Consider the following 22206-nt stretch of genomic DNA (forward strand, 5'->3'; position numbering starts at 1 on the left):
CTTTTATGCCTATGGGTATCTCTTTTTTTAGGTTAGGGAAGTTTTCTTCTATGATTTTGTTGAAGATATTTACTGGTCCTTTGAGCTGGGAGTCTTCACTCTCTTCTATACCTATTATCCTTAGGTTTGATCTTCTCATTGAGTTCTGGATTTCCTGTATGTTTTGGACCAGTAGCTTTTTCTGCTTTACATTATCTTTGACAGTTGAGTCAATGATTTCTATTTAATCTTCTGCTCCTGAGATTCTCTCTTCCATCTCTTGTATTCTGTTGGTGAAGCTTGTATCTACAGCTCCTTGTCTCTTCTTTTGGTTTTCTATATCCAGGGTTGTTTCCATGTGTTCTTTCTTGATTGCTTCTATTTCCATTTTTAATTCCTTCAACTGTTTGATTGTGTTTTCCTGGAATTCTTTCAGGGATTTTTGTGTCTCCTCTCTATGGGCTTCTACTTGTTTATTTATGTTTTCCTGGAATTCTTTCAGGGATTTTTGCGATTCCTCTCTGTAGGCTTCTACTTGTTCTCTAAGGGAGTTCTTCACGTCTTTTTTGAAGTCCTCCAGCATCATGATCAAAAATGATTTTGAAACTAGATCTTGCTTTTCTGGTGTGTTTGGATATTCCATGTTTGTTTTGATGGGAGAATTGGGCTCCGATGGTGCCATGTAGTCTTGGTTTCTGTTGCTTGGGTTCCTGCGCTTGCCTCTCGCCATCAGATTATCTCTAGTGTTACTTTGTTCTGCTATTTCTGACAGTGGCTAGACTGTCCTATAAGCCTGTGTGTCAGGAGTGCTGTAGACCTGTTTTCCTCTCTTTCAGTCAGTTATGGGGACAGAGTGTTCTGCTTTCGGGCGTGTAGTTTTTCCTCTCTACAGGTCTTCAGCTGTTACTGTGGGCCTGTGTCTTGAGTTCACCAGGCAGGTCACTTGCAGCAGAAAATTTGGTCTTACCTGTGGTCCCGAGGCTCAAGTTCGCTCGTGGGGTGCTGCCCACGGGCTCTCTGCAGCAGCAGCAACCAGGAAGACCTGTGCCGCCCCTTCCCGAGAGCTTCAGTGCACCAGGGTTCCAGATGGTCTTTTGCTTTTTCCTCTGGCGTCCGAGATGTGTGTGCAGAGAGCAGTCTCTTCTGGTTTCCCAGGCTTGTCTGCCTCTCTGAAGGTTTAGCTCTCCCTCCCACGGGATTTGGGTGCAGAGAACTGTTTATCCGGTCTGTTTCCTTCAGGTTCCGGCGGTGTCTCAGGCAGGGGTCCTGCAGCTCCTGGGCCCTCCCCCACGGGAGCCCAGAGGCCTCATACAGTTTCCTCTTGGGCCACAGATTTGGGCAGTGTTGAGCAGTGTTGGTTGTCTGTTCCGCTCTGCAGCCTCAGGAGTGCCCACCTGACCAGGCGGTTGTGTCTCTCTCTCACCGGGTCTGGGAGCAGAGAGCTGCTGCAGGCCGGGATCAAACAGTTTCAGTTTTAAGATCCATTTCTTGACAATATTTTAATAAACATATCCTTTTAAAAATGAGTTGTTTACACATATTAGATGCACTTTTGGAGGAGTTTTAGGGTTCTCCAGTGGAACATAACTTATGGAAGAAAGTAACTATATCCTTATCTATATCTATTTCTATCTATCTGTCTTTCTATATCTATATCTATATCTATATCTATCGATTTATCTATTGATTTATCTATCTATCTCTACTGTTTGTTTACCTATCTATCCATCTATTCATATATATATATATATATATATATATATATATATATATATATATGAATGAACCTATCAACTATCTGTCAGCCAATCCATCTATTGTCTAACTTTTAATCAATCTATTTCTCTATCATCTCTCTAACTAGGGGATTTTTAGAATGGCTTACAGGATGTTGTCCATCTTGTTCTAAAATGGTTTTCTAGCAATGGAAAGTCAAAGAAAGTGCTCAATTCATGAGGCTGAATGTCTCAAACGGTCTTCATTATATGTTAGAATCCTGATGAAGTGTATTAATGCCAAAAAAGAAATAGACTTTCTAGCAACCACAAGCATGCAAAGAGAGACCAAGGTTTCTTGTTCCATATTCTTTAAAGAGGCTTCTTACAGAGCATGTGGTCTACCTCATGTAATGGTGGACTTCAAATGATCAGGATTCAAGGTGTGTTGTTCTAACTTAAAGACCTGGAGTAGAAGTGATGATTCCCACTTCAAGTGAATTAAGTAAGAAACATTTCCTCACAGTTGTTCTCGGCAGTTTGGGATTTAGTTATTTACAGATGTAGTGAAGTTGTCAAACAGTAATAGCCATCACAGGAAGTAGTTTTCAATGTTCTTGGATATGATTCCTAAGTAAATAATCTAAAATTACATTTTATTAAATAGAAACCTAATTAACAGCCACAACAACAACAACAACAACAACAACAACAACAACAACAAACAACAAGCATATTTCCATTGCTATATTGCACCAAAAATATTTTTGGTGTCTATAAAAGGTCAACAGGAATTCAAACTCTCTTTCTATGCTATAGCCTGCCTTAAGTGCCATGAGAATCATTGATTCTTCAGCAGTGACCAGTAAATTCAAGACCTTCTCCCCACAAGAGGCACCATCATTGTTCTTGAACTCCTTTGAAGCTGAGTCTCCAATTCCATTGTGCATGTCTCATATACAACCCATCCTGTAAGTACTTTTCCCAAGCTCGGTTCTGGGAAGAATCCAAATGAAATGTAGCTAGTTGCAGTGTAATGACCGTGTTTCATGAACTTTATAAGATATATACTTTACATCCATTTTAGTCCCTGAAAAATCACAAAGAAATATCTCCATTCTCTCAATTGTACTGAAGAAAAATGCATTGAGGAGCACGTTTGAAATCTAAACAACCTGTCCTAATGTCCATAACCACTCCTACTTAACCCAAATTTCCAATGACCTGTCAGAACAAGGTTTAGTGACATGTCATTCATTATGGAATTATTCTGACTTTCCATCTGGCCTTTCTACTAGATCAAAGGTTTTCAATTTTGTCACTATTTTTTTTTTTTTTTGGATTTGAGAACACTTTTGTAAAAGGCTCTTCTGTGAATTGCAGAAAGGTTAGAAGTATTCTCAGTTTCTATGTATTACATGTTCTTAGCACCTTCTCTGCTTTCAAGAGAAGATAGGCAGAAATATCTCCACAGAATGCCAGATTTCCCAGAGGGCTGGAGGATGGATGGCAGCCCTTCCTCAATGTAGGGACTGCTTAAATGCTGCAGGCGATTTACTTGCTGAAGTATCAAGACTGTAAAGATTGCTGTCCACTCTTTTTTTTTGAAATTTTAAAATGTCATCAATTTTATTAATAAAAACAAATAGATGAAATAATTTTAACATACATTTCTACTATATCCAAATTATCACATTACAGATAATCAATATGAAAAAAAATAAGAGTATTTTCTTCTTTTAGTATTGAGTCTTTGGATTTTGTTGTTTATTTTACACTTCCTTATCCCAAGAGACTAGTTAGCCTTTTTTTAGGTTATTTGATACAGAGTTTCATGTAGCAGATCCTACATTAGCTACATACTAAGCAGCTAAGGATGAGCTTTAATCCTTCTGTTTCTCCCATGTTGCTGTGATTACATGTTAATGCTACTGGGATTCCAGCCTGCATCACCACACCCAGAAAACTAGTCACATGTGTGCACAGTCCAGAGTCATAGTTTAGAAGAAAAGGGTTAACAGAGAAAAAGGGCAAATAAGCATTATACTTTCTGCACAGTAACAAGATGTATGATAAAACAGTTCCCAATAGCCATCTCTTTCCTCAAGGCAGAAAAGCAATTCAAATCCTTCCACTCTTTTCCTCAGACATTTTCATAGTCATTGGCACAACCATCAGGACTCCTTAAAGATTTAAAAAACTTCTAAAAAGAACAAAGAACAGACTTTTAGAGATAAAAAGAAAACAAACACAGAGTGAAAAATCAACTAAAATATTATTCATTAGATTGTAGAAATGGTTGGGTGTTAACATTACTTGTTGATCACAGCTGATGAGATTTCAGAGTTCCCACACCCATGTAGTGAATTACAGTCTTCTTGAACTTCAGTTTCAGAGGATATGATCCCCTCTTCTGGCCTCCTTGGATACTTGAAATACACATGATACAATGACATACTTGTTGGCAAAAATCCCATATACATAAGAATTAAAACATCATTTATACACTTGTCACTTTAGTATTTTTATGTTTAGTTTCAGCTAAAATATGTGCACTATGCATTAACTATTCAATATAATGAATTATTTTCAAATAAATTAATATGAGCTTAGAGAAAACATCAGTTAGATATGCTTATGATTGTTCTATTCACATATTTTCATTAATATGTCCTCTATCAAAACCTTCTTCATAATATATGTTGCCAAAAAATGAATGTTGTAGATTTTTTAAACACACAGTCATTTTCACTGCAGTATATGAAAATAAAATGGTAAATCCCTAGAAAATTAGGTGTACTTAAACTTGAATTCTTGTGAATTATGAATTCTGCGGGACACCTCAAAGTAAAATCTATAAAATAAATGCCTCCATATGAAATTACATCACCTTCTTCATATTTAAAATGTAATAATGTCATCAAATTGATCAATAAAAGACAATAAAGCACACTTCAATATTTTTATGGTATTCATGAAACAAACTCAGCATTATTTTCTCATTATGAGATCAATGAATTTGTTCCCTATTTTTTAAAATGTAAGATTTTGTGTCTCCATAAAATCAATGTGTTAGAAGCACTGTCACGATATATTTTTAAAATAGTGTATCAAATTTATTAGAAATGTGTATTAAACTCTGTCCCAGACTACATTTTGGAACCACTTTACATCTTTGGTGTATTTTTCACTAGAAACAAAACAAAGCAAAAATTAAGGAGCAATTTTTAGGTTAATGTTTGATTATGCAAATGTGCCTAATAACGATTGTAAGATTACTTGAACTTATTGCTAAAAATACCCTTCTTCAAAGCACAAGCTTTAAATTTGAATATCTATTCCAAATTATTTGTGATAGACAACAGGAAGTTCATTGCCTCATTTCGAATTCTTCCATTTCTGAGACAAGCGAATATAAACTCCATGATAATAATTGCTGCATAGTTTGGGTGTGAAATACCTAGTCTTATGTGAGCACTCAATTACTCTCTACTGACCACTCAGAGAGAACATAGAACCTTTTTGAGATGTTGCTAACTATAAAGATTAGAGTTCAGGGGACAAGAATTACTATTTTTATTCTGTCTCTGCTTTCTGTTACAGTTCAATTTCACGTTTGATGCAAATACTAGAAAACAGCCTTATACATTTACTGACATAATTGTGACTTACACTTAACACCATGCTTTCACCATCATGATGTATTATCGTCTTAAAATAAATACAAATTCTTTTAAATTGTTTCTTGTCAGGTATTTGATAGTAGCAATGAGAAACATAAGTAAGAGAAAATTGGTATCGAGAGTAATTATGTTGCTGTAATATGTATGGCCATATGGTTTTTATACATTTGGACATGGTTTAAGGGACAAATGTGGAAGGGTTTGCATCTGAATACAAGATATAGAAGCCAAAAAAAAAAAAAAAAAAAAAAGATACAGAAGCCCTGTGTTACCATAGGAAAACCTAAACAATCTAGCCTTGTGGCAGCTTAGAAAGACTCAAATGCCGGTTCTCTGCACCCAAATCCCATGGGAGAAAGAGCTAAACCTTCAGAGAGGTAGACACACCTGGGAAACCAGAAGAGACTGCACTCTGCACACATTACTGATTCCAGAGGAAAACACCAAACGCCATCTGGAACCCTGGTGCGCTGAAGCTCCCGGAAACGGCGGCGCAGATCTTCCTGGTTGCTGCCGCTGCACAGAGCTCATGGGCAGCACCCCGCGAGTGAATTTGAGCCTCAGGACCACAGGTAAGACAAACTTTTCTGCTGCAAGTGACCTGCCTGGTGAACTCAAGACACAGGCCCACAGGAACAGCTGAAGACCTGTAGAGAGGAAAAACTACACGCCTGAAAGTAGAACACTCTGTCCCCATAACAGGCTGAAAGAAAACAGGAAAACAGGTCTACAGCACTCCTGACACACAGGCTTATTGGACAGTCTAGTCACTGTCAGAAATAGCAGAACAAAGTAACACTAGAGATAATCTGATGGCGAGGCAAGCGCAGGAACACAAGCAACAGAAACCAAGACTACATGGCATCATCAGAGCCCAATTCTCCCATCAAAACAAACATGGAATATCCAAACACACCAGAAAAGCAAGATCTAGTTTTAAAATCATATTTGATCATGATGCTGGAGGACTTCAAGAAAGACGTGAAGAACTCCCTTAGAGAAACACAGGAAAACATTAATAAACAAGTAGAAGCCTACAGAGAGGAATCGCAAAAATCCCTGAAAGAATTCCAGGAAAACATAAATAAACAAGTAGAAGCCCATAGAGAGGAGACACAAAAATCCCTGAAAGAATTCCAGGAAAACACAATCAAACAGTTGAAGGAATTAAAAATGGAAATAGAAGCAATCAAGAAAGAACACATGGAAACAACCCTGGATATAGAAAACCAAAAGAAGAGACAAGGAGCTGTAGATACAAGCTTCACCAACAGAATACAAGAGATGGAAGAGAGAATCTCAGGAGCAGAAGATTCCATAGAAATCATTGACTCAACTGTCAAAGATAATGTAAAGCAGAAAAAGCTACTGGTCCAAAACATACAGGAAATCCAGAACTCAATGAGAAGATCAAACCTAAGGATAATAGGTATAGAAGAGAGTGAAGACTCCCAGCTCAAAGGACCAGTAAATATCTTCAACAAAATCATAGAAGAAAACTTCCCTATCCTAAAAAAAGAGATACCCATAGGCATACAAGAAGCCTACAGAACTCCAAATAGACTGGACAAAAAAAGAAAAGCCTCCAGTCACATAATAGTCAAAACACCAAATGCAAAAAACAAAGAAAATATTAAAAGCAGTAAGGGGAAAAGGTCAAGTAACATATAAAGGCAGACCTATCAGAATCACACCAGACTTCTCGCCAGAGACTATGAAAGCCTGGAAAGATGTCATACAGACCCTAAGAGAACACAAATGGCAGCCCAGGTTACTGTATCCTACAAAACTCTCAATTAACATAGATGGAGAAACCAAGATATTCCATGACAAAACCAAATTTACACAATATCTTTCTACAAATCCAGCACTACAAAGGATAATAAATGGTAAAGCCCAACATAAGGAGGCAAGCTATACCCTAGAAGAAGCAAGAAACTAATCGTCTTGGCAACAAAACAAAGAGAAGAAAGCACACAAACATAACCTCACATCCAAATATGAATATAACAGGAAGCAATAATCAATATTCCTTAATATCTCTCAATATCAATGGCCTCAACTCCCCAATAAAAAGACATAGATTAACAAACTGGATACGCAACGAGGACCCTGCATTCTGCTGCCTACAGGAAACACACCTCAGAGACAAAGACAGACACTACCTCAGAGTGAAAGGCTGGAAAACAACTTTCCAAGCAAATGGTCAGAAGAAGCAAGCTGGAGTAGCCATTCTAATATCAAATAAAATCAATTTTCAATTAAAAGTCATCAAAAAAGATAAGGAAGGACACTTCATATTCATCAAAGGAAAAATCCACCAAGATGAACTCTCAATCCTCATCTTCGGTTGGTTTATATACAAGTGTGCAATTTCTAGGCTTGAAAGCAAAATGATGCTATCTGGTGCTGGATAGAGGAGCCTTATTTTTTATTATGGCAGCTTGCTATTTTTGTAACATGGTGATTTGTTTGAACACAATAAAGTACAGTAGTAACTGATCTCCCCTTCTTCCTTGATGAGTGAGGAGATTATTAAATGTTGATGTCAGCATCCTTGAGTATATTCAGATGAGCTTCTGCTTCTGTTGAAAAGGATGCTGTGTTTTGATTGTGGTCGGAAGCTTTGAAGCACTACTTGGCATCTCCTTCCTTGGAGGTCTCACTGTTTAAACATAACAGATTTGATAGCTTGTTGGTAAGGTGAGGTCCAGCTTGTCTCCACTAGGTCATCTTCATGTGAATCCGGTGGTTATACGGTTTTGTTCTAGGGATATTTCATTTTTTAATAACGGTTTTAGTTGACATTCATGGAGAGAATGAATCCTTAGAACTGTGCCACTAGTGAAAGGAAATCCTGTCTAGAGTATGTTTCTTTACAAAGCTGTGTCACACCATCCTTTGGGCCCTCTTCTGGAAAAGTAGAATCAAGTCTCAAATAATGCCTTTTAAATTGTATCCTCTAGTATTATAGATGTAGGACAGTACTGTATCATACCTCTGTGGATGTAAAATAGCTTGTACCTGCTTTATGATACATAGTAGTGACCGTGCTTTATCAGAGCTGTTTTTAATGATGTTGCTCAGAATGTTTTCTTTCCAGATGATGATTGAGAAGCTAATTTAAAAAAAAATGGTGCCAGGTACCACAAGAGTAACAGAACTGTGCTATTTTCTCGGGTTTTGTTTTTTTACTTTTTTTTTTTTAATGGAGTGTGCTGGATGTCTCTACAGTTTTGTTCAGATGACTGCAGAACCTGGAAAAGCTGTTGCTGCTGTTGATGCATAACACACTGCTATTATTGGTCTTTTTATATAAATATAAATATATATATACAGATATATAATTTGAATTTTTTGAAACTTTAGCTGTGCTGTCAACTTTGGAAAAAAGTATCCTCGTTTACTGTGTTGAGTTGGCACTGTACAGAAATTAACAGCCATATTGGTCTAGAAATGTTGAACTTAAGTTTTTTCTATTTGTACAGGGGGAACACACTGTATTAAATATGTAAGGTCTTATCTACGTGGGTTTGATTACAAAAACTAATAAAGTATTCTCTAAATTTAAAAAAAAGAAGTATAAAAATAAATCCATGTTTATCACTCTATATTAAACTAAAATATTTGGATTAAGATCTTAAACATAATATTAGTTCCTTGAATCTGATAAAAGAGAATGGACAATGCAAAATTAACTTATTTCTGAAGGAGGTAATTTTCTCAACAGGAAATTTTCTATGAGGGCACAGGCGTAAGGATCAACAATTAAAACATGAAAGCTCACAAACATAAAATGCTTTGTATAGTAAAGGCCACCATCATACCTGCAAAAAGGCAGCCTACAGAATTGGGGAATTATTTGTCAACTATAGATCTAATGGAAAGCTTGTGTGAAGAATATACCAACAAACTAAAAGTAAATGAACATCAAGTACTGAAATATCTTTATTTTAAAAAATGAATATAAATATCTGTGTCTGTCTCAATCAGTTGCTTGTTGGGCCTCTCAAAAAGCAGTCATGCTAGACTCCTCTCAGTAAGTACACCAGAGCATCAGTAAGAGTGTCAGGACTTGAAGTCACACCTTGAGATGGATCACAAGTTGGGCTGGTCACTAGACCTCCTTTCTCTCAGTCTCTTCTCCATTTTGTCTCTGCAGTACTTTTAGACAGGAACAATTCTGGGTCAGGATTTTGAGGACACAGGAACATTTACCATTTGCTGGATGTAGTACAAGTATAAATAGACACTTAACAAATAAGTTGGGATATCTCAAAAATGTGGAAATAGATCTAACATAGTCCCCAGCTGTGCAACATTTAGAGTCTAACTGAAGGATGCCTCATTTCACTACAGAGATACTTGCTCATATCTGTTTATGGGTGCTCTATTTCAAATAGCCCTTCTCCCCCCAAAATCCCCAAACAGCATTTATTTTGATTGAGGTATAATAGATTATGAAATTGGGCACATTTACACAATGGGTTATCTATCTTTACTGATACATAAAATTAAAAATTCAACATTTTGAAGACCATGTGTTTTAATCATTGTATAAAACTTGATTCAATGTTCTAATCCCCTTTACTGAAATACTCTCTAAACATACGCTTATCACAGGTCCTCTATTATTATAAAAGCATGTTTATTTTTAAAATAGATTGAATTGCCCAGCCAGTAAAATTATAAAATATGATTTTAGATTAAATATAATGTATAATCTTTCTTTGATTTTTGTCATCATGTTTTTTTTTCTTAAAATGAGAGAATTACTTTTGCAGCCCTAATTGGATGAAGCACAGTCAGGCATTGAATACCATGTGGTATAGTGATTTTTACTTGCTACATGTGGCCATCAGTGTTTGTTTTTCTACATATCATTTTATGTCTCAAACATTCAGTTTAATGAAGGTATAGCTAACCAAAGTTGAAAATTAATCAACTAGAAACAATAATTAAGAACAAACTTTATACCACACCCTTTTGCTGCTCTTACTAGAAAACTTTGATTACTATTGCTACTCTTACTATCAACAACTACATGAGTCCGCAAGTGTTTAAGAAACTCTTATATGTATATATAGTAAGAGTTTTATATCTGAAGATCATATAAATTATATTTTACTCCATATTTTTCTTGAAACTCATGTAAATATCCCATTTATGCAGCCACCAAAGCCAGTCACTATTGCTGATAACAAGAATGCTTGCTGACAGGAGCAAGATATGGAGACTCTGGCAGAGCCTTACTGATACTTGAGAATGGTTGCAGCTAACCATTGGACTGAACAAGGGAACCCCAGTGGAGAAGTTAGAGAAAAGACTGATGGAGCTGAAGGAGTTTGAATCCCCATAGGAAGAACAAAAATATCAAACAACCAGTCTCCCCATGCTCAGAACTCCCAGGGAATAAATCACCAACAAATGAGTACACATAAAGGGACTCATGACTCCAGCCACATTTGTAGCAGAGGATGGCCTTGTCCAGCATCAATGTGAGGAAAAGCCCTTGGTCCTCAGAAGGCTCATTTCCCCAATGTAGGAGAATGCCAGGGTATTGAGGTGGGAGTGGGTGGTTGGGAATGGGAGCATCCTCACTGAAACAGGGGGAGGTGGAGGGGGTATAGGAGAAAGGGGAAATGGGATAACATTTGAAATGTAAATACATAAGATATCTAAGAAAAATAAAATTAAGTAAGAAAATGTTATTTTTATAAGTATCAATACAAGGTGATTATTTTTATGTTGTTTTAATTTCACTATAATAAATACAAAAATTTAATAGTACATATATATATATGTATATATATATATATATATATATATATATATATATATATATCCTAGTATCCTAGTAAACAATTAGTATCCTGACTATCCTAATCCAAACTTAGACTGTTTTACTCTTTATCAGAGTAGGCTTTTTCATAGTAGATTTATATGTTCAAGAAAAATAATTACAAAAAAAAAAAAAACAAAAAACAAAAAACAGGGCCAGATGCCACATAAGCCTTTCAATCCTCTTAAGCGCAAAGCAGGAAACATCATGTTGATTGTCCTTGGATTGTGCACTTTATTTGATACAAACCAAATTATGCATTTGTTTGGGAGCACCATGGCATTTATTAATTATCCCAGTTGAATTCTCATTTCAGCAAATGGCACCTTGCACAGTGGGGCCATGTCAGACAGGAGCTTTGACTAGGAAACAAATGTCAATGTGGTGAGAAGCCTGCTGAGTGTTTAATAACTACAAATGAAATGCACTGTTAGTGTTTCAAAGCACCGTTCCATCACCCAGTAGGTTTCTTTTGTAAGTAAAGATAAAATGACTTGGACAATCTGTACTGAATCCATCAACATTAATTGTAAGGGCTCCAGGGAAGGCAAAAGTCCTTAACTTAGAGTGGATGTATGAAAAGAAAGAATAAAAATGTCATCATCTAAATATAGACAAAAATTTTTGCAATATAATCAGTGATTGCACATTATTATCGTTTTGGAAAATGATCATATTCACAAATTATTTTGAAAATGACACATATTTTATGGATTATTGATTTTATCTTGAAAGTTTTACATATAATGTTCTGTTATGTGGTTTTAATTTCTTCAAAATAAACATTTAAGTTGAATTTTCATTGTTATGGTATTAAGGAATATAAGACAATGATCTCCAAGCAATGACTAAATTATGAATGTGTGTCTTTACAAACATCCTGAAGAGGACTTGGTTAGCTACAACAGGAATAGTTTGCTAATAAAAGAATATCTGGTCACCACACTAATATTCAGCATGAGGTCTCATGGTTCAAAGACTAAATAATCTTGGGAATAGATGTCTCTAGAGTTGACAGCAAAACATATATTCTCTATGAAGTACTCATGCAAAACATTCCAGTTTCATTTCTGTGCAGTAGTAAGACTGTGAGTAAATTAAAATGAGGAGAAAAATGGATTTGTTTTGCTTCCATATCCAAGGAATGCTTGCTCTATTATTGGGAAAAGTTGGAAAAGAACTGAAAATAAGAACACAGAAGCAGGAACAGTGAAGGTACATCACTATCATGTGCTGGCTCACTTTCTAACTCTAATATTTACCAAGTTTTTTATATAGTCCAGGGCTCCCTGCCTATTGATGGTACTATGTGCACTTGGCTTTCTGCTCCTGCATAAAATAATAATCAAAACATTTTTTACAGACATGGCCAAGAGCAATTAATTAAAAACAATTACTCAACTGAAATTCTTTTCAAGTAATTCCAGGCTGTCTCAAGTTGAGTGTTACTGCCAGCTCTAACACAGGATATTCTATCATTACATTAAAAAAGTGCGTAATCAAGGACATTTATCTTGTTTGTGTATTCCAGTGCTGAGGAAGAATATTGGAATCCATTTATAAAAATAAAAGAGTGATCCAGTTTACCTATAACATATATAGACAATGCAAGTTACATTACCACATTCTACAGAGATTACTGTAGCAAGAGGCCTTTCTTTCAGTGCAATTTCTAGATTTAAGATAATATTAAGAATAATGCCTCACAAAAATGATAGTCCTTAGAATTATTGGGAACTGGAACAATAAATTGATATCATTAAGAAACATTTTATTTAAAATAGATTATACTCAAGTTAATTGATAGAATATCTGATTCTTACAAGGATTTTTTGATGTAGGTATTATTGGAACATATTTAAACATGATGTAATTTTGGTTGAAAGGGATTAGGTAAGTCAGGATCACTTAAAGAAACCAAATTCAAAATTATGAATTTATAAAACAACTGTGACCAATCTCTGCCTATCTTTAAGAGAAACAAAACTGTGAGGGAGCCCATAAGATTTGTTAGTTGGTGTTGTACTGACCTGTGCTATAACACATTTTAAACAAAACAAATAACCCCCTCAAAAAATCCAAAACAAAACAAAATGTAGACCAGTCCTCTGAAACATGGAATTATGTGTACAAGAGGATCATCTATGTTAATATTTAGCATCATCTGGAGAATCCAAAAATGATAGGAGAAAATTGATAAGGAGGGATTTGAAAATAGGGTATAGAGAAAGAAAAAGGATATCCTGCTTGAGTATATCAGAATGTCGTGGGTTTAGCCCACACTGGCCTATTCCTGCAATCACCCATTACTAAGCTTTACTCACTCAATATCTCAGTCCAGTTCCTCAATTACTGAGCCAGCTTCCCAGGGTTTTCTGATAATCTATACTGACCATGGTTGGTATTTTGCTCATATTTGATGTAGCAAAACTATCATGAGTTGACCGAAACAACTACTTGAGGTTTAAAATACTATTAATCTACTTGCTGAATAGCTTGCATAAAGCCCAAGGTCTAAAAATTGTCTAAGTATTTCTCATTAAAAACTAGGATAGAATGATTTCTAATAGTATGAATTTAAGCATCCAGAAAAGCAAGGACCTTTGTGCTAACATTGAGTAGCTTGTGCTCATAAATTTCTGGGAGCTACAGAGCTATTCATCCTTTCTGTAGTACCAATAGGCTTCTACTTATGAAGTCATCTTCCACACAGGTGATGTGAATAGAGTAGCCGATTCTTCTCTTTTTAAAAAATGTATATTTTGTGTATTTACATTTCAAATGTTATCCCTTTCCCCACTCACATCCACATCTCCCTCCCCCTGGTTCTATGAAGATGCTCCCACTCTTACCCACCCACTCTCAACTCAACACCCTGGCATTCTGGGGAAATGAGCCTTCACAAGACCAAGGGCTTCTCCTCATATTGATGCTAAACAATGACATCCTCTGCTATATATGTACCTGCAGCCATGGGTCCTTCCATGTGTACTAAATGTTTGGTGGTTTAGTCCCTGAAAGCTTTGTGGGGGTAGTGGGTTATCTGGTTGGTTGATGTTGTTTTCTCTTAAAGGACTGGAAACCACTTCAGCTCCTTTAGACCTTCCTTTAACTCTTCCATTGCAGTCCCCATGCTCAGTCTGATGGTTAGCTGCAACCATCCTCATCTGTATCAGTAAGGTTTTGGCAGAGCCTTCCAGGAGACATCCATATCTGGCTCCTGTCAGGGAGTATTTCTTGCAATCATCAATAGAGTGTGGGTTTGGTGACTGCATATGGGATGGATCCCCAGGTGGGGCAGTCTCTGCATGACCTTTACTTCAGTATCTGCTTCACTGTTTGTCCCTTTATTTTCTCACAGGAGTATTTTGTTCCCCCTTCTAAGAAAGACTGAGGCATTCATGTTTTGGTCTTCTTTTGTTTCATATGGTCTATGAATTTTTTGTTGGGTGTTCTGAGCTTTTAGGATAATATCAACTTATCAGTGAGTGAATACCATGTGTGTTCTCTTTTGACTGGGTTAACTCACTCAGAATGATATTTTCTAGTTCTTTCCATTTGCCTATGAATTTCATATAGTCATTGTTTTTAGTATCTGAGTAGCACTCCATTGTGGGCATATACCACATTTTCTGCACCAATTCTTTTCTTAAAGGTCATATGGATTCTTTACAGCTTTTGGCTATTATAAATAAGGCTGCTGTGAACATAGTGAAGCATGTTTCCTTCTTATATGTTGAAGGATCTTCTGGGTGTATGCCCAGGAGTGGTATAGCTGGGTCCTCAGGTAGTACTATGTCCAATTTTCTGAGGAACTGCCAGACTGATTTCCTCAGTGGTTGTACCAGCTTTCAATCCCATTAGCAATGGAGGAGTGTTGCTCTTTCTTTACATCTTCACCAGCATCTGTTGTGAACTGAGTTTTTGTTCTTAGCCATTCTGACTGGTGTGAGGTGGAATCTCAGGCTTGTTTTGATTTGCATTTCCCTGATGACGAAGGAAGTTGAACATTTCTTTAGGTGCTTCTTAGTCATCTGATATTCCTCAGTTGAGAATTCATTTCTTAGCTCTGAATCCAGGTTTTTTAAAATTTTTTATAGGATTATTTGATTCTCTGGTATCTAACTTCTTGGGATTTTGTATATATCAGATATTAGTCCTCTATAAGATGTAGGATTTTTAAATATCTTTTCTAAATCTGTTGTTTGCTGTTTTGTCCTATTGACAGTGTCCTTGGCCTTACAGAATCTTTGCAATTTTATAAGATCCCATTTGTCTATACTTGATCATATAGCAGAAGCATTTAGTGTTCTCTTCAGAAAAAACTTCTTGTGTCTATGTGTTCATGGTTCTTCCCCACTTTCTATTCTATTAGTTTCAGTGTATCTGGTTTTATGTAGAGGTCCTTGATCCACTTGGACTTGAGCTTTGTACAAGGAGATAAGAATGGGTTGATTTGCCTTTTTCTACATGCTGACCTCCAGTTGAACAAGCACCATTTGTTGAAAATGCTCTTTTTTCCCCCCCATTGGATACTTTTAGCTCCTTTGTCACAGAACAAGCGACCATAGGTGTTTGATTTCATTTCTGGATCTTCAATTCTATTCCACTGATCTACCTGCCTGTTTTTGTACTAAAACCCTATAGTTTTTATCACTATTGCTCTGTAATACTGCTTGAGGTCAGTGATGATGATTTGCCCAGAAGTTCTTTTATTGTTGAGGATAGTTTTCACTATCCTGGGGTTTTTGTTATTCTAAATGAATTTGCAAGTTGCTTTTTCTAACTGTATGAAGTATTTGATGGGGATTGCACTGAATTTGTAGATTGCTCTTGGCAAGATATGATTTTTACTATATTAATCCTGTCAATTCATGAGCATGGGAGATCTTTCCATCTTCTGAGATCTTTGATTTCTTTCTTCAGAGAGTTTAAGTTTTTGTCATAGAGATCTTTCACTTGCTTTGTTAGAGTCACACCAAGGAATTTTATATTACTCTTGACTATTTTGATGTGTGTAATTTCCCTAATTTCTTTCTCAGCCTGTTTATCTTTTGAGTAGAGGAAGACCATTGATTTGTTTTAGTTAATTTTATATCCAGCTACTTTGCTGAAGTTGTTTATCAGATTTCAGAGTTCTCTGGTGGAATTTTTGGGGTCATAGATGTGTACTATCTTATCATCTGCAAATAGTGATATTTTGATATTTTCCTTTCCAACTTGTATCCCTTTGACCTCTTTTTATTGTCTGATTGCTCTGGCTATGACTTCAAGTACTTCTTTGCTTAAAGGAGAAATAATTTGCAAGTTACAGCAGTTTCTTCTGAAGCTCTTGATAAGTTTTATCATCATTGTAAATAAGTGGGTGATAGGAACATGCAAATATGCTTACAGAAGGTCCAGACACTGGTTCTAGAGAATAAAAGTGCAACTTCAATGTTTAGGAATATATATGTACATTCACATGCATTTTGTATGAAATACAATTATTTTTTGAAAAAGATACCATGGATCTGCAGGAGAGTGTGGAGTATATGAGAGAAGGTGCTTATGTTTTATGGAAATAAAGGGAAAGGGCAAATGCTGTAATTATATTATAACCATAAAATTAAAATACTAGATGCATATAAAGCACATGAAGACTAAAATATTCTTTGCTTTATTATTTATTCTACTAAATGTATGTTTTCTTTGTCTCTTTATAATTACTAATTATTTTGGTATTAAAAAAAGGCTCTTTGGGCAAAAAGAAATGCTTTTATCTACTCTCAAAGCTAATACCATGGCTATAAGTAAGATAAGTAAGGTAAGAAAATATTTCTAGTTTCTAAACAGTTTTGAAAGACTTCTCTTTGATTTCTACACAGAGTCAGAAGATAATAGTTTTACCTCAGAAGAGAACAGTGCTGTCCACTTGCTTGAAAAATATTATTATGTGAACATTATTTATAATAAAAAAGCTAGGGTGTGTTAACTTGTTTCTTTTTGATGAATCCTTTGCACAATGACTATATAAGGCTTGTTCCTGAAGTTAATCCTATAAAAATCCAGCTTTTTAAAATATTAGCTGAATACAAAGGAAATTTATTCTTTGATCTTTTACCACTGATTCTTATAGCTTACTTATTAGCAATAATGATGATGTTGTTTTACCTACTTTGAAAATAACTTATTAGAATAAATGAAGAAAAATGAGGTTAAAGTCAATAGAACTAATGAAAATTTACTTACCTTGTATAATTTCACTGTAATGTAGATTTCATTTATCCTATTATATTAAAACAGATGGAAGATTTCTCAAAATGCTTTAAAGGAATACTGACAAATTTTAAAATTTATATTTTCCATTTATGTTCATACACATTAATATCAAATTATATGTGATTAAATATTATTTAAATACTGCAGTATATGACCTGTATCCTTCAAACTCTCAAATGCATAGAGATAATTCTAATCCATTTACTATTTTATTATTATTTGCACATTACCTCTGTTGCTATTTCTTTTAAAATAGAAACAAATGACAATTAAAACAAAGAAATTAAACAGGAAGCCAATGTGTTTTATTTGGAGATGATGTTATTTCTAAGCATGTATCCAGGTCTTGTTATCAATCACAAAGATAAACTGAAGTTTATACCAACAAACAATACATAGTATGTCAGTGAAGATGAAGAAAACAGCCACTTTTCTTTGTAATACAGCAACTGATGGTCAAAGCCAGTATTTCTTATGCTAGGAAAGACTCTACCACTCAAATATATCTAAAGTTTCCACTCCCTGATAAATAGAAACCAATATATGCTACCCAAAATCTAACTTGTGACTTAATAAATTTACTTTCACATATACTATTTTTCAAAAGGGAAAAATAAATAAACTAGTGTACAGGAATTTCCCTTAATTATCTGATTGGCTAAGAAAGAAGCCAAATAGCTAACTACTGGGTTAAAATGAGGAGGTGGGTTTTCCAGGCAAAGGAGGAAGGGGAGAGAAAGAAGAGGAGTTGCAGGAAACTGCAAACAGAGGAGAATAAAGGGACTGTTTTTTGGAAGGAAGATGGAATAGAGGTGCATGGCCTGGGGAAACTCCAAGTAGTAGGGATTTCATAGCTAGGAAAAAGGTTGTGCAGTAGCAGATCTGCCCAATATAGTCATGCAGCTTATAAATATACAACTGAGTTGTGGGTTTTTGGGTTTGTTTGTTTGTTTGTTTGTTTGTTTGTTTGTTTGCATGGGTTTATTGGATTAGTGATTCCCTGTAACAAAGTTGTGTTTTCCTTGAATGGGCTTATTGTGGTTAGAGATTTACCACAACAAATTAGAAACAGTATTTGAGGAGAATGACACAGGTAGAGAGTTGTTACCTTTAGGCTTTGCTCCTTTACATTCTCAAAGGAGAACAAGAGGCTAGATTTAATGACCACATAGTAGTGTTCTAGAGCAGAGCTTATGTTTCTGTAATCACTAAATATGTATTTTCATGTCTTTCTGTTTTAGAGAGTTTTCTTTTGAATAAAGGAGCAATATTAGGTGTAATGGAGATGTCAATTAATTAATGTCATAACCCCTTTATAAACTTAAAAATATATGTAATAATATGCATGTTCAAATACAGTCACAGACATGGGCTGAGCTATCAAAAGAACATTTTGTTAGTTGTGGATGCAAGGACGAGAAAGCAGATATATAATTCAGATTGCCAACAAAATAGCTAATGAAGAAGAGTTAATTTACACCTTTAAATTAACATTTGTGTAACCATAATATGTAATATTCTAGAAAGGCATTTTACCTATTGTGTAAATTTTTATCTTTATATATTTAGTTTTTTTCAAATTACTTTGTAAACTTAATTTATTTTCTTAATCAAAAAGAAGTTTATTTGTGTTAAATTTAGAATATTTAGCTTTCCTTTGATCTTTCCATTACTTGCCGGATAGATGGATAGATGCTAACAGCGCTCAGAACTGGAAAGTTAACACCTAATACCACATTTTCTAAGACTTTCCTCAAGGCATTGGTGATTGTAATTTAAAAATAAAGGAATTTTAATTAGCATTGGAAATCTAAGTGACGATGGGTTTCAAGAGCTAAAAATCAGATCTTTTAAAAAAGGCTTTGTTTTATTTTGAAGGACTCAAACCTGAAGGACACCTCCAATAGAATACAGTATGTCCCAACTCCTAAATTAGTAAATTCATCATTTCACCTTAGAGTAGGAGAATTATAAAATAGAATTTCTAAATTATTACATATGTAAATACATCATTTTAACAGTCATGTTTGCTAGCAGAATTATGAAATAAAAACAAATTCTACATTAAAGGTACAAAGAACAATGTTCTTTCACTGTTTTATTCAATTCCATCCTATTCTTCCTTGTTTTCCACCCCTTATCTATTTAAAGTCATGGTCAAAGCCAAGAGTTGATAATTTTCTACACTTAGTAGTCCTTGATACCAGTCCTATATACAGCATGTGTCCTGTAATGGGCCCAGGACTCCCAGGACTGGAGAATTTGACAGCATGATTTAGGTGTGCTTAGGAGGTCTGTGACTCTGAGTCTCACACCCAACACCAAGCAGTTGGCACCGGTGGGCTATAATGTGTACTGAGCATGTCCAGCATGCACACAGACTTCTCCTATTTGTTCAAATTGAGGTAAAACAGGCAAAAATACTTAATATCACAGAAGCTGCATTATTAAGACAAACTTCCTTTTGCTGCTGATTTTATATAATCGAACCATGGACAGCCAGGGCAGGAAGGTGGTGGTGTGCGACAATGGCACTGGGTTTGTGAAGTGTGGATATGCAGGCTCTAACTTTCCAGAACACATCTTCCCACCTTTGGTTGGAAGACCTATTATCAGATCAACCACCAAAGTGGGAAACATTGAAATCAAGGATCTCATGGTTGGCGATGAGGCAAGTGAGCTGTGCTCCATGTTGGAAATGAACTACCCGATGGAGAATGGCATCGGGCGGAACTGGGATGACATGAAGCACATGTGGGACTACACATTTGGACCAGAGAAACTCAATATAGACACCAGAAACTGCAAAATTGTACTTATAGAACCTCCCATGAATCCAACCAATAACAGAGAGAAGATTGTGAAACTTAACCAGTTTTCTGGTGTATATGTAGCCATCCAAGCAGATCTGACTTTTTATGCTCAAGGTTACTGACTGGTGTGGTAATGGACTCTGGAGATGGTGTCACTCACATTTGCCCAGTATATAAAGGCTGTTCCCTCCCTCACCTTAAAAGGAGGCTGGATATTGCTGGGAGGGATATTACCAGGTATCTTATCAAGCTGCTGCTGTTGCGAGGATATGCCTTCAACCATTCTGCTGACTGAGACAGTTCTCATGATTAAAGAAAAACTTTGTTATGTGGGTTACAATATTGAGCAAGAGCAGAAGCTGGCCTTAGACACAACAGTGCTAGTTGAGTCATATACTTTTCCAGATGGACATATTATTAAGGTTGGAGGAGAAAAATTTGAAGCACCAGAAGCTTTATTTCAGCCTCATTTGATCAATGTTGAGGGGGTTGGTGTTGCTGAATTGCTTTTTAACACAATCCAGGCAGCTGACATTGATACCAGATCTGAATTTTACAAGCACATTGTGCTTTCTGGAGGTTCTACCATGTATTCTGGCCTGCCATTGAGGTTGGAACGAGAGCTTAAACAGCTTTACTTAGGACGAGTTCTGAAAGGAGATGTGGAAAAACTTTCGAAATTTACGATCCAAATTGAAGACCCACCTTGCAGGAAGCACATGGTATTCTTTGGTGGCGCAGTCCTAGCAGACATTGAATGATCCCCAGAGCTGGGAGACCCTCACTCAAGTCTTGGGATGACGCGACTGCCCCCCCCCCCAAGAACTCAAACAAGACCATCCTTGCTGTAATCACATGAGGTTTATGGATAGGAACCAGTGCACTGGGGTCAAGACTCATATCCCACGCAGGGGCAGTGGAGAGGCTGGGAGAAAGAGTATTTAAAGGAAGAGGCTGTGAGCCCCAGGGGTTGAGGGGATGGCAAAGGGGAATGTCAAAGATACCACAAGTTACAGGATTGTTTTATGGCTCCAGGAGATAAGGGGACGCCAAAAGGTTTTATGGCCCCCTGGTTCCTGGAACAGAGCTACTAAATCAGGAGGGTTGGGTCCTCAGGTCCTCATTATTTTTATATTTTTATCTCTTGTCCTGTAACAGTAAAAGTTTGTCAGAGTTGATGAAGCATCTGCATTTGAAACACATGTAGTTAGACTTGGGCCAGCTGGTTCCTGGAATGCTTTCTGCAGGACAAAATGGCAGGAAGGCACAATGAGGTCTTAAACAAACATCACAGGGGCAGAACAGTTACTCATACCGGGTGATAAGCAAAGTAGTTCTCTTGCATTTTTAACAATCTGTCTTCCTGAATCAGGTCCTGTTGCTGACTTTTGGGCTAATTTAAAACTCTATCTCTCAACATCATGAAAGACAAAGACAACTTTTGGATGACAAGACAAGACTACCAAGAAAAGGGTGTCTGTGTGCTGGAGAAAGGGTGTGACTGTTCGATAAAATAGCAGGCTTGTCCCCATCACGCCTCTAATGCTTTTTCTTTTTCCCTTTATAAAAAATAAATAAATAAATAAATAAATAAATAAATAAATAAATAAATAAATAAATTCTTTATTGCCAATCTTTAAACTCATTCAACTCCAGGACTGAAAGAGGCCTCTCTTTCCCTTTTGACAGAAAGGTCAAGTTTTTTTTTTTTTTTCTCTGTCTTGGGGAAGCTTTGCTGAATTCTTGTTAATATGGGTAAACCTGGTCGTTTAAGGCAGCCGGTTCTCTGTAGACCTAAGTGAGGGCAAAGGGTTGCTGCTGCTCCGTTCCTTTCTGTGTAGGCATTGAGATATTCTTCAGGCTTCTGGTCTTTGCTTTATTGCTCTAACACTGCTAGATTTAGTTTTAGTGCT

At 36.1% G+C, this 22206-nt stretch overlaps 1 pseudogene; it reads left to right on the forward strand.

Annotated features, from left to right (window-relative positions):
• Positions 1-19971: 19971 nt before the first annotated feature.
• Positions 19972-21805, forward strand: Actr2-ps1 (actin related protein 2, pseudogene 1; annotated as a pseudogene).
• Positions 21806-22206: the final 401 nt, after the last annotated feature.

The sequence above is a fragment of the Rattus norvegicus genome, chromosome 14, assembly GCF_021556685.1.
Source record: "Rattus norvegicus strain SHRSP/BbbUtx chromosome 14, alternate assembly SHRSP_T2T, whole genome shotgun sequence".
Lineage (NCBI taxonomy): Eukaryota > Metazoa > Chordata > Mammalia > Rodentia > Muridae > Rattus > Rattus norvegicus.